Source organism: Pinus tabuliformis, chromosome 7 (assembly GCF_031772625.1).
Source record: "Pinus tabuliformis cultivar Carrire ecotype Pingquan chromosome 7, CPIR1, whole genome shotgun sequence".
NCBI lineage: Eukaryota > Viridiplantae > Streptophyta > Pinopsida > Pinales > Pinaceae > Pinus > Pinus tabuliformis.
In genome coordinates this window covers 563,323,246-563,337,674 of record NC_142293.1, presented here as the reverse complement: position 1 = coordinate 563,337,674, position 14,429 = coordinate 563,323,246, and the positions used below count along the sequence as shown (strand labels likewise).

At 38.6% G+C, this 14,429-nt stretch overlaps 1 long non-coding RNA gene across 2 annotated transcripts in view; it reads left to right on the top strand.

Moving 5' to 3' along the window:
- LOC149248636 (uncharacterized) overlaps nucleotides 1–14,429 on the top strand; it is a 106,981-nt gene that overhangs the window by 62,312 nt on the left and 30,240 nt on the right. The gene's annotated exons all lie outside the window — the stretch shown is intronic.

Here is a 14,429-nt window from a genome sequence, read left to right as displayed (position 1 = left end):
ATCTATCTTCTTAGTAGCTTCAATTAGGTCGATCTGTAGTCATATATATAAATATGTATATATACACACATGCACCAACAACTTCTAGACCACGTCTCCTCAACATTTAATGTGATGCTAACCAGTCATACAGTGAAACAAGGGAGACTCTGTTACACCTTGTAATGTCTTCAGGTCTGGCTTAAATTGTAGCACCAAATGTCTTCAATTGATGTCAAAAACAAAAACACAGTGACAAGATATTTTGCAACAATTATTGGTAGTGTGCGCAAATCTCTTGTCCACAGGTTGCAACTTCCAGAGATAAGGCTGCACAATGGTACTTATTTAGATACTTGAATCAATGGTATGAGGACCTAACCTTTACTCTTCAAAATAGTTCAAGACTGTGGGAATTTTAGGGGCTCCAAGTCTTCTGATCCTTAGAGATAAATGCTTAGAAGTATCATCAATATATGCGCAGAGGTATAGGCCGCAAATCATTTCAGGGGGGAACAATCTTGATGCTACAATCCCCAACAAATCTTCAAAACTTTAGTGTCCGCAAAGATAACGCGGTCAGGAATTCAGACAATATTTACCACTTCAGGACACCATACTTTTCATTAACAAACCTCAGTCCTTTTGGAAAGAGAAAGTTGAATGATCTAAGATACTTGTAGCTATCTTGTACCAAACAATAACCCTCATTGGTTTGTAACATAGAACTGTAGAGATGAGGGCACATAGCCCAGCAAAACCCTTGTCTCAGAGAAACCATAACCCCCCCCCCAAAAAAAAGCCAAAACCCAAGCCTCTTGTTTGATATAGCAATACTCCACAGGGCCGAAGTAAATTTTAAAGCCTAGTCACAACAAATGATAGGCGTTGATTTCATACCTAGGAGGAGAGTTGGGGTGCCTTTATATAGATTTGGAGACATGTTGAATAGGCCAGCCGACTTGAGGAAATTTAGGAGGGAATTTGAATTTGAAATTCAAATTCTTGGAGCCAAAACCCCTCCAACGTTCAATTGCAATTTAAACAAATATTTTCTTTTATTTTGATATTTGATTTTTGAATTTCCCTTCAACTTGAATTTTGGATTTTATTAATTAATTTTTCTTCATCATAGAATTAGCCAAGGACTAGCGAATATTAAATTGCCTCATCATCTCCTTTGGGGTTTTTGCCCACAAGTTAGGGGATTCATCTTCAAACAAGCATAACTACCAAATTGTGAAGGCTCTTGTGGCGTGCCACATACCACCAGATTTGATTCAACGAGGAGAATCCAACAAAGATGGTCCAGACTAAAAAAATTATGATTTTCCATGTCATTTTGGTCAACATAGGCGGGGTATCTTTTGGTGCTGCTTGGTTTGCATCAATGTCAACCACATTTCAACAATCCCCCCTTTTGTCATTGACGACAACACATGTACTCCCCCTGCAATCATTGCTCCCCTTGACTCCATGCCTCCGACCCTCCTATCCTGTTGTCTCCCCCCCTTGAAATCAATGGCAAAGGGTGACTCCCTCTGACAATCTGCTTGCTACCGTGTACCTGTAACCTGCCTCTGCTCCCCCTGTCCACTGGGCTAGATGGAATGGACATCAATGTGAACGTGTAAGAATCCCAAACTTTTTCCAAAAATACTCAAAAGTCTCATGCGGTAAAGTTTTGGTGAAGATGTCAGTATTGGCTCCTTTGTCCCATTGTACTCTACCTTTTTACTTTTCTTTTTTGCAACCTGTTCACGAACGAAGTGGTAATTGATAGGAATGTGTTTTGTTTTTGAATGCATGATAGGATTCTTGGAGATGCTTATGGCATTGGTGTTGTTACAGAACATCAGAACGGGCTCATCAAACTTCACTTGAAGATCTGGCAACGTTTGTTTCATCCGGAGGACCTAAGTACAACATGCTATTGCTACTATGTATTCTGCTTCTCTTGTGCATAAGGACACTGAAAACTGCTTCTTGCTTAACCATGATACAAAACAATCACCTAAGTAGAAGGCTGCTCCATTGGTGCTTTTATGATCATGAATGTTGCCTGCCCAATCTACATCTGTATAAGTTGTGATGGTTAAATAATTCCCTTTTTGATATCATAGGCCAAAATTTGTTGTGCCCTTGAGATATTGAAAGATTCTCTTCAATACAACAACATGGGATTCTTTTTCTGCTGCTTGGAAACACACTACCTGCCCAACTGCCTGCATCACATCTGGCCTGGAAGTTGTCACATACAAGAAACTTCCAATCATTGATCTACACATCCTTTGGTATGTATCTTTGGATATGCCATCCATGCTCAACTTGCAACCAATTACCATTGGAGTCCTAATCGGTTTGCAATATTCCATCTGAAACATTTTCAAAATTTCTTTAATATACTTGGTTTGATAGATGAATATGCCCTTGTCTTCCTGAGATATCTGAAGTCCCAAGAAGAAAGTCAACTCACCAAGTAATGACATCTCAAATACGCTTTGCATATCTGATGCAAACTTCTTGCTTAACCTAACATCATCACTACCAAAGATGATGTCCATATATACTTCAATGATAGTCAAAACTATTGTGTTCAAGCTTTACATAAAGGTTTGCTATCGACATTTTGTCTTTTAAACCTTTGTCTCTGCAAGTACCTGTCAAGACGGGCATACCAAGCTCTAGGAGCCTGTTTGAGACCATATAATGCATCTTCAACCTGCAAACATAATCCTTCTTGTCCGTTAGAAGAAATCCTTCATGTTCTTCTATGTAGACCTCTTTTTCCAATTCTCCATTTAGAAAGGTTGATTTTACGTCCATCTGATACACCTTGATCTTTCTTGAACATGCATAGGCCAAGAACATCTTGATGGCTTCCATCCCAGTGATGGGTGCAAATGTCTCTTCGAAATCTATTCCTTCAACCTGTGCATACCCTTTGCATACTAATCTTGCCTTGTTTTTGGTGACCTGTCCATCCTCATTCAACTTGTTTTTGAAGACCCATTTTGTACCAATGACATTTTTATCCTTCGGTCGTGGAACCAATTCCCATGTGTCATTCTTTTCAATCTAATCCAATTCTTCATTCATGGCTGCTATCCAATGTTCATCATGACTAGCTTCTTCAAAATTGCTTGACTCATATGTGGCTAAGAAAGCAAGATGTGCTTGCTCTGGCATGTGTATCTATCGATTTCTTCTGGTTCCTATGCCTTCATTAATGTCCCCAATGATCTGGTATGAAGGATGGTTCTTTTGATACCATTTCTTGGGAGTCTTGGAAGGTGCCTGCTGATTATTTCCTGTCTCCTCCTGGTTGGCAATCGTTTCTTCATTTGATTGTTCTTCCTTCGGGACTTCCTTTTTGACCTTTTTTGGTTTTGCTTCTTTTGTCTCTGGTTCGCTTGAGGATGAGCTCCCTTGTTCAACCTTTAGTCCACAAACTTTATCAAATGTTACATTGATGCTTTCAACTATTTGGTTGAGACTCTGATTATAGCATCTGTATGCTTTACTTTTGCGTGAGTAACCAACAAAAATGCCTTCATCTACTTGAGAGTCAAATTTTCCAGTCTTCTGGTCGTTCCTTTTAATGTAGCATTTACTTCCAAATACTGTGAAGTGTTTGACATTTGGTAGTCTTCCCTTCCATAGTTCATCCAAAGTCTTTCGTAGTTGTTGCTAAGCAATTTTCAGTTCAAAATGTATACTGTTGTATCTATTACCTAAACCCAAAATTTGTTGTCTAATATGAATCATTCAACGTCGTTCTGGCCATCTCTTCCACTGTGCTATTTTTCCTTTCGACGGCCCCATTTTGTTGAGGTATCTTGGTTGCTGAAAACTGGCTTTTTATGCCATGTTCCCCGCGAATGTGCTGAAATTCTTTGGATGTGAACTCACCTCCATTATTCAATCTCAAACATTTTATTTTCAAATTAGTTTCATTTTCAACTATTTCCTTGTAGATTTTGAAACATTCAAATGCTTCAGACTTCTTCAGAAAATTGATCGCGTCATCTTGCTATAATTGTCAATCATTAACATGAAGTACTGTTCATTATTTAGTCTCTTGGTCTTCATTGGTCCACACAAATCAGTGTGTACCGACTCTAATGGTTTTGACGTGGGGTGTTCCTTGGTCTTGAATTCAACTCTTGCCGGTTTTCCATACTTGCAATGTTTACATGAGGTGCTGGTTGGTTTTGAAATCTGTGGCATTTCTCTTGCAACTTCCTTTTTACTGATTTTGACAAGGTTGTCAAAGTTTATGTGTCCCTTCCATCTATGCTAGAGCCAACTTTCATCTTCTTTTGCCGGGAAACAACTTTTGCATTAGAGGAAATTTCAGCCTAAAAGTGGCTTCCTAGGGAAAAATCAAGAAATTAATAAAAATGCCATGCAGACAATTTTTTAATGTTACTTTACTTTTATCTATGTTCCACAATATTTATTAGCATGAGATTTAATACAATTTTTAAATATATTATTTATAATTTTCTACTTTTATCGAAATCCCTCAATATACAACACTTTATTAAAATAACTGTCAATATATATTTTATATTTAAATTTAACTGGCTATATTTATGTTTTATATTTAATTATCTATATATTTTTTATATTTAACTATTTTTTTGGTGTTTTTTAACAATATTGTTTACTGAAGCCATAATTTTGCCCATAATATATTTTTGGCCGGAATCTGGTAATTTGTTGTTTATGGAATATGTTTTTTAACTATTTCATTATTTTATATTTATCTACTTTATAACTATTTAACTATTTTATATTTAATTATATTTAACTATTTTATACTTAACTATAAATTCCAAATTTTTGGTTGGAATATGGTAATTTTTACTTTTTGGAATATGTTTTTTAACTATTTTATATTTACATATATTTAACTAGATATTCTATATTTTTGGCCAGAATCTAGTAATTTGTCCTTTCTGGGATACTGTTTTTAACTATTTAACCATTTTATATTCAATTATAACTATATTTTATTTTTAGCTATTTAACTATCTTATATTTTATATTTAACTATCTATATTTATAATTTATATTCAACTGTCTATATATATTTTATGTTTCTTTTTTTTGGTGTTTTTTTGGGGCATGGTTATTAATGTCAAATGGGCCCACATTTTTGATTTATATTTTTTCACTGATATTAAGATTTACATTGCATTGATAATTTTTCGATATTCTAATTCATACAAGTAAGGTAGGTAAATAACATTAATAAAATATTTCACGGATACCCAAATTAATCATAAAATATTTCACTGATACCCAAATTAATAATAAAATATTTCACAAATACCCAAATTAAACAACCTAAAATTATTTACGACATGTACCTCTTCTTAAATTTAAAGGATTTTGATTGGTTTACATACTCTGACATAGAAATTACGTGAAATATATATTTTATGTTTCTTTTTTTCGGTGTTTTTTTGGGGCATGGTTATTAATGTCAAATGGGTCCACATGTTTTATTTATATTTTTTCACTGATATTAAGATTTACATTGCATTAATAATTTTTCGATATTCTAATTCATACAGGTAAGGTAGGTGAATAACATTAAGAATATATATATATATATATATTTTGTAAGCTAAAGTAGGACCTTTGATTTTCTATTTAACCAGGTTGAAATAAGTACAAACATTTGGTGGCCTCAACCCGTCCCGAAGGGAAACCGAGTCTGTTGACCACCTTAAGTCTTTATAAGCCGACCAGTAGCAAAAAAGAATAAGTCTGCCTATCCATGCCAAATAAACGATACTGCCAAAAATGCTAATCTGATTTCCTATCGACATTATAGACTATAGACAGAAAAAAGAGAGCTTGTTCTCGGCGAATTATCAAGGAAAACCATGAGCACAGCTAGAAGGATTAATCTACCATGTTTTCAGGTGGAGTGCCTTCATCTTTTGTCACTGGAACAATCTTCTTCAGTTGTTGTTGAATCTCCTCCAGCTTGCTGTCCTGCATGAGCAGAGTTATCTGAAGATTCTTCATTTCTCTCCTCAAATTAGGAATGCCCTGAGCCATCTCTGCCATTTCCACTGCCACCTATTCCATTGCCTTTGCCAGTAATCTCTTCAACACCCAGTAAACATGTAAGGCCTGCTTGTATAAAGACAGGCGTCCCCTGGTATTACCCAGGTCAGGAATCAGGTTACCCCAGTCTTCCATCTCTGGTTCCGAATCTTCCTGCATTGCATTTGCTTCTAGTTCTTGGATTATCCTGCGGATATCGGCGTCGGTTCCTTCATTATAAGCCTTTTCTGCCTCCTGCACCATATGCCTCATGGTTTTACGGCCTCGTCTCTGGCAAACTAGAGATGGGGGTCTCTGTTCCTGTCTGCCGGTTTGACGACCTCTTCCTTTGCCCCTATGCCCTCTTCCGCGACCTGGGCGAGTTGATTTGTTCCTGGCAGCTGCCCTGCTTCCCTACCCAACGTCGAAGGATGCGTTCCTTGTAAATTCCTCACCTCCAGGCCCCTTAGTTTTCTTTTCCAGGTTCGTTCCCTCCCCTTGCTGCTCTCTTTCGGGATTTTTGACCTTCCCCGCTCCTCCTTTCCTCGAATGGACTTGGTAAATCTGCTCGGGGGTCTTCTCTTCCTCCCGAACCGTCTGTTTTTCCGTCTTCGACTGCCCCTGATCGGTATCCCACCGTGAACCTTGCATGTTCTTATCCTGACCTGTCCTGCTCTCTCCCTTGCTCAGTTCGACCCTTGCCTTTCTCATTCTCCTACACTCTGTCTTCTGACTGATATTAAAATATATGAGTTTTCGGTCCCTATCCTTTCGTCGACCTTCTACAACTGATAAACCTCTTCCCGTTTCCTTAATCTTGCCGGTGATATCAGAGAAAGTAGTGGACAATTTCACGCATTCATACCTCTTTCCTTGACAGGTTGCAGAGCGTGCCTCCCAGCCTCTAACTCCCTTCGTCTCCTTTCTTTGCCTCATGCAGTCTTCAAGTCCGCCTTCTCCTACCCTTGTTAATCTTGTGCCAGCTACCCGACGTCCCATCGTTTGATCGCCATCGTTTTTACCACCTTCCTCCTTCATTGCTCTTTCGCCTCTACTCCTCGGGATTCTGCCTAGCCTGTAGGCCGTCCCAACGTCCTGTGTAATTATACTGTTGCGTGGTGACCTGCGTTGCCACCTTCCTACCTTCATTATGTTCCCACACGTTGCCGCCTCTTCCACCCCGATCGGGGGCCATCTGTAGCCTTTATCATGAAGCTGTAATCTCATTATCATCCTGAGTAATGATTAAATTGAGGGTCTCCCATCGTGGCTTGTCTATATGAGTTGGCCATATATTGTCTACCTTCCCATCATGTTCATTGCAACCCCAGTTAGATAGGATGTCTGCTGCTTTATTACCGTCCCTTCTAACATGGGTAATGATTTTGTAGTCAATGTGTTTCATTATATCTGCCAGGTCCTGAATTAGTCCTGCCGTCCTCCAGCTCTTCGCTACCTGTTCCCAATCCTTCCCGTTATTCAATTTCCTAAGCATCTCTACTACTAGCTGTGAGTCTCCTTCAATTTCCAGCTTGGTATATCCGTTTCTAATTGCTATTCTGATGCCTTGGTAAACTGCCATCAATTCAGCTTCATTATTACTCATTATGCCCCCCGATCAGCATAAACCCATCTGGTTTGTCCTTGATTATCTCTGAAAATGCCTTTGAATCCTGCTGGCCATAGGTTTCCTTTAGAAGCCCCATCAAAATTTAGTTTGATGAAGTTTTCACGAGGGCATTTGAATTTGGATGGGCTCTGGTTCTGAATGCTGTGATTTCTTTTCTTTTGAGGATAAACCATGCCATACTCCAGATTTAGGCTGGCTAAGATTCGGCCTTCCTCTAGGGTTGTTTTCCAGTCCTCCTCCTCCCAGGCATCCGATAGAATAGTTTCTCTTATGAGTTTTTGGGTTCGCTTCCAAATCATCTCTGGAGGGTTTTCTTTGTCTTGAAATATTCTTTGATTTCTTTCATTCCATATTAGCCATATATTAAATCCCATTGCTAGACTCCAGGCTCTCCTAACCACCGGGCTTGAGAATTGACCTTTCCCCCATTGGAAGATGGTTTGTTTGATGTCAAGGGGATCCCTGTTTGACTTTCCAAAAAGGTTCCTGACTTCTTCCCATTGTTGCTGGGCAATAGGGCATGAGTTCAAGAGGTGTTCCTGCGTTTCTTTGTCCCTTTTGCATAGACTACATCTAGGAGGTCCATAGAATCCTCGCTTCTGTATCTGATCCCAAGTCAGGATTCTTCCTTTTCCTACTAACCAAGCAAACAAAGTTACCTTTGGCCACCAATTGTTCTTCCATATTTGTTTCCACCCTAGTGCATCCTCTTCTTGTTCCTGACGGGTGGTTAGATAGTAGGCTTCCCTTACCGTGAAAGTTCCCTTTGTGGATCTACCCCATCGAAGTATATACGGGCCTGTTCTAATTTTGATTCTTCTTGATTCCATTCCTTTTACAAGTATAGCTTTCTGTTCAGGATTTATGTTGTTGTCCGATTCTTCCGGATTCTTCCAAGTTCGCCCGGTCTCATCTTTCCTTTCTTCTTTCCAATATTCATTAACATAATTTAACCCCTTTGCTGTAGCTTTCTGATAAGTATTTTGCAGGGCTTGTATCCCTATCATTCTCTCTCTTTACTGCCAAGCTTCCTCCCAAAATTTGGCTATATTTCCGTTCCTTATTTACCAGAAAGAATGTCTGCCTATAATATCTCTATTTTGACTGGACAGGTCCCATATTGTGGATCCCCTTGGAATCTAAGAATGCCTTCAGCAGTTGTGAGCATATTGTATTTTTGGGTCCAAATCTTTTTCCATAGATCTTCTCCACTCCTCATCCATCTCCACCACAGCTTTGCTCCTAGAACTTGGTTCAAAGTGGACGGATCCCTGAGACCTAGTCCCCATTCTTCCTTATGCTTTATTACACCTTTCCACGATATTAGGGCCCATTTCTTTTGTTGTTTTGGACCTCCCCAGATGAATTTTCTGAATATTTCCATCATTTTTGTACATACTTCTTTGGGGACCGCCATTGCCAAAAGAGGATAGATAGGAATTGCTTGAAGAATTGATTTAAGGAGCACCAATCTTCCTACTATGTTCAGTGTTCAGAAGGACCAGTTTGCTAGTCTGTTCTTGAGGTTCTCAACAGTTTTCTGCCAGTTTGCTATCCTTAGAGGGTTTAATGCTAATTGATTTCCCAAGTATTTTGTAGGTAATTCTCTAGAGCGGAAGCCCAGAATTCTGGTCAGGTGGGCTTTGACTGCTTCTGGTGTGTTGAAGAGGAATGTGCATGATTTGTCCTTGTTAATTTCCGTGCCTGATGCTTCCATGAAGAGGTCCAGAATCCGTTTTACCCTCTTAACTTCTCTTAGTGAGACCGCACAAAAAAGCATAATGTCATCAACGAACTGCTGATGAGTAATTGGTAAGTTGTTTCCCCATGGCTTCAGTCCTTTGATTTTCCTCTATCTCGGTTCCTTTTTGAAGTATCGTCCCAGTCCTTCCGCTGCAATTATGAACAAGAATGGGGATAAAGGATCTCCCTGTCGCAGTCCTCTTGTGGCATTGAAAGTCGAGGTTGGTGACCCATTTAAGAGAATGGAGAAATTGGGGGTGGATATCATATCATAGATCCAGTTTACCCATCTATTTTAAAAGCCAAATGCCATTAGGATTGTTTTAAGGTAGTTCCAATTTAGATGGTCATACGCCTTTGAGAGGTCCAATTTTACCATCATTCCCATTTCCTTTTTTGTTTCAGAGAATGAATCACTTCCTGGGATACCACCAAGCCGTCTAGAATTTGTCTCCCTTCCACAAACCCAGTTTGTTCCGGGGAGATTATGCTAGAAAGAATTGGTTTCAATCTCTTAGCCATTAAAGTAGCGATAATTTTATATATTACATTACAAAGAGCAGTTTTCGAGTCAGCAGATTTAGGAATAAGAGATAAAAGAGTTGAGTTTAAACCAGGCCATACCTTCTGGTGTCTGCGAGATTCCTCTATCACCTCCAGGATGTCCTGCCCTAGGAAGTGCCAGCCTGCTTGGTAAAATTCCATGGTAAATCCGTCTGGTCCTAGGGCTTTATTTTTTTTTCATCCCTTTCACTATTTCCTCCACTTCCTCCAGGGTTGCTGCCCTCATCAGAGCTAAGTTCTGGTCTCTCGTGATCATTCTTGGGATTTCATTGCATACCCTTCCTATAGCATCTTCTCTGTCCTCTTGAGGTTCAGTAAGGATGTCTTTAAAGTATCCGACTAGAACTTGCTCCATTTCCTCATGCTGAGTTATACGTTGCCCTTCCTCATTTTTGATGGAGAAAATTCTATTCCTCTGTCTGTGCTGGATCATGGCTTGGTGGAAGAACTTTGTATTCTTTTCTCCTTCACGAAGCCAGTTTATACGAGACTTTTGCTTCCATAATATTTCTTCCTGTTTTCTCCGTTCCTCAAGTTGGCTTATCACTATACCTTCTTCTCTGCTTTTTTCCTCACTTCGGCCTTCTGATATAATTTCTTGTTGCAGCACTCACATTTTTTGCTCTAAACGCTGTTGCTCCAAGAATATATTCCCAAATTCATCTTTGTTCCATTTTTTTTATTTTTTCTCCGATTTCTTTTAGTTTTAGTTGGAAGGTCTGCATCTTGCTTCTTCCTCTTTGTTGGCTCTGGGTCCACCATTCCTCCACCTTTGGCATGAACTGCTGATTCCTAAGCCAAAACGCTTCAAACCTAAAGGGACATCTTTTTGGGCTCGACTTGATGTCAATTTCTAGCCTGATAGGCCAGTGATCTGAGCCCATTGCGGGAAGGATCATAGTTTCTAAGAATATATCTCTGTTTATAATTTGCTCCGATATTAAAAATCTGTCCGGTCTTGATGCAATTTGATTTTGGCTCCCTCTTCTATTTTTCCATGTATGGATCCCATTTATTGTAGGAATATCAACCAGTCTTTGCTCCAATATCATCTCACCGAAGGCTTCCATGTCTTGGTCTGGTCTTTTTGATCCTCCTCGTTTTTCCGTTGTGGTTGTAATCATGTTAAAGTCCCCACCTGCAATCCATGGCATCTCCGGGAACAACCTTCGAATTGTTTTTGGAGCAGAGAACTTTAAGATATGCAGAATTTTATATATATAAATATTTTATTAAAGAGATGAAATTACAGATGATGCTATTACAATTGCGGATGCCTGTCTTATATACCGCCATGGACACCCTTTGGGGAAAGGGCATGATATTATGATCATGCCCTTTCATCTAATTTAACTGAAAATTAAATAATAACCTAATCTAACTAATTTTTACATAACATTGCCTTCCTCTCGAAAGAATGCTTTGTCCTCAAAGCATACGTAACGACGGATGTTGTTGACAAAATGCTTCATTCTCCCAAGAAGCTTCTTCTTCGGGCAAGTCCTTCCACTTGATCAGATATTCCTTGATAGTACGATATCGAAGCTTTCTTTCTCTAGTAGACAAAATACCTTCTGGTTCTAAAATGACTCTTCCCTCATCATCAAGGGATGGAAGTGTTGTTTGTGCTGTTTGATTGTTACCTAGTACCCTTTTAAGGCAAGATATGTGGAAGACGTTGTGAACACGACTTGTCTCTGGAAGGCTTAAACCATACGCAACTTGGCTAATCTTTTTGTTAATCTGATAAGGTCCATAAAACTTTGGTGCCAATTTGTTTTTCCCTTTCTGTTTTAAAGATAATTGTTTGTATGGTTGAAGCTTAACAAATACCCATTCTCTCACTTCAAACTCTCTTTCGGTTCTGTCACGGTCCGCTATTTGCTTCATACGATTCCTTGCATTATTCAGGTTTTCTTTTAATATTTGGACGATTTTTTGGGTTTCTTCTAGTTGATCCTAAACAACGGGTAGATTTGTCTGGACAAAAGCTAGATCCTTCCATTTTGGGCGTTCATACCCATATAGAGCTTGAAATGGCGTCATTTTTGCTGATGTATGATAAGTGGAATTATACCACCACTCAGCAAGATGTAGCCATTGAGCCCATTTATTTTGTTTTTCTGTAGCGTAGCAACGTAGGTAGGCCTCCAAACATTTATTGACAACCTCTGTTTGGCCATCTGTTTGAGGGTGATAAGCGGAACTCATATTTAGGTAAGTTCCTATATGGCTGAATAATTCCTTCTAGAAATTACCTTTGAACTTGGCATCTCTATCACTCACAATGACTTTCGGAAAACTGTGTAACTCGTATATATTTTTGCAAAATATTTCAGCGATTTCTTTTGCTGAGTAGGACTTCTTTATTGCCATAAAGTGAACATATTTGGTGAGTCTGTCGACTACTACGAAAATCTTGTCCTTCCCTTAAGACACTGGTAATCCTTCAATAAAGTCCATCGAGATTTCCTCCCATTTCTGATTTGGAATGTTTAAGGGGTGAAGTAATCCTGGTGTCGTAATATTTTCGCTTTTATTCCTTTGACATTTGTCACATTCTGCTACATACTTCTGAATATCAAGATTCATTCCCTTCCAAAAGAAAGATTGACGTGCATTGTAGTAAGTCTTAAAGAATCCTACGTGTCCAGCTGACAGTGAGTCATGTAATTCCTTGAGTATCTTAAACTTAAACTTGGAATTTGTATTTAGATATATTCTTCCCTTATACCATAGGATATCATTCTTCCACTCAAATTTTGAGTTATTGGGAAGGTTATTGATTATTGTTGTTACTTCTGGATCCTTGGCATACTCACTTCGAATTTTGTTAAGCCACTCAGGAACAACAACCGACATTGCAAGTAGTGTTGGTTCTTCATCTTTCCTGGATAAGGCATCTGCTACTACATTGTCTTTACCTCTTTTATGTAGTATTTCCAAGTCAAAAGCAGCAATTTTTTCAATCCATTTTTGTTGTTCTTCGGAAAGTGTTTTTTGTTGAAGGAGATGTTGGAGACTGTTATGGTCTGTTCGAATAGAAAACTTACTTCCCAAAAGATATTGCCTCCACTTAGCTAGTGCGTGCATGATAGCGAGCTTTTCTTTGTTGTATGTGGATTTGAGGCGTTCTCTTTTATTGAGCTTCCTACTTTCAAAAGCTATTGGATGTCCTTGTTGCATTAGTACTGCACCTATACCGAATCCAGAAGCATCACACTCAATGATAAATGGTTTAGAAAAATCTGGTGTTGCTAATACGGGAGCATTAGACATAATTTCTTTTAATTTATCAAAACACCTCCCTGCTTCCTCATCCCATAGAAACAAATTCTTCTTTAAAAGATTTGTTAGAGGTGCAGTTATATGTGCATAGTTTTTAATAAACCTTCCGTAATATCTCGTCAAACCAAAGAACCCTCTGAGCTTGGATATATTAACAGGTTTGGTCCATTCTTTTATAGCTTTGATTTTGTTAGGGTCCACCTTTACACCTTCATGGGATATAATGTGTCCAAGGTATTCTACTTCTTCCTTTCCGAAGGTGCATTTGGATTTTTTTGCGTAAAATTGGTGTTCTTTAAGTAGTGTAAGAACCTTATCCAAATGTTGCAAGTGCTCCTTCCAAGTTTTACTGTAAATTAGAATATCATCAAAGAATACTAATACAAACTTTTTGAGATGTGGGCGAAATAATTCATTCATAGTTGCTTGAAACGTTGCTGGTGCATTGGTTAATCCAAACGACATTACTTTAAATTCATAATGACCTTCGTGTGTTCGGAATGCGGTTTTTGGTATGTCTTCTAATCTTATTCTAATTTGATAGTAACCTGATCTTAGGTCCAATTTTGAGAAATACCTTGCGCCATGTAGCTCATCCAACATTTCGTCGATAAAGGGGATTGGAAACTTGTTTTTAATTGTTATTTTGTTTAATCCCCTATAGTCAATACATAGCCTAAATGACCCATCTTTCTTCCTTACCAACACCACTGGAGCAGCATAAGGACTTTTACTTTTCGAGATGATTCCACACCTTAAGAGGTCTTGGATTAATCTCTCGATTTCTGTTTTTTGGTGATGTGGATATCGGTATGGCTTGATGTTAACCGGGTCTGATCCTGCCTTGAATTCTATTGTATGCTCAGTTTCCCTATTAGGCGACATCTTTAGAGGTAGGTCTTGAAATACTTCTTCATGTTTCCTACTTAGATCTTGTATTTCTGATGACTCTTCACTGGTCATATTTGCAGATAACATTTCTAGCTGATGACATTGTACTACATAAGCAGGTGCTCCCCTTAGAATCATCTTCATCATCTGAGATGATGATACAATTTGATTTTCTGGTGCTTGGAACCCATGTAATTTGTACTTTTGACCTCCCCATTTGAATTTTATAAATTGTACTTGGTGGTTAGCGGCATAAGTACCTAAGGTT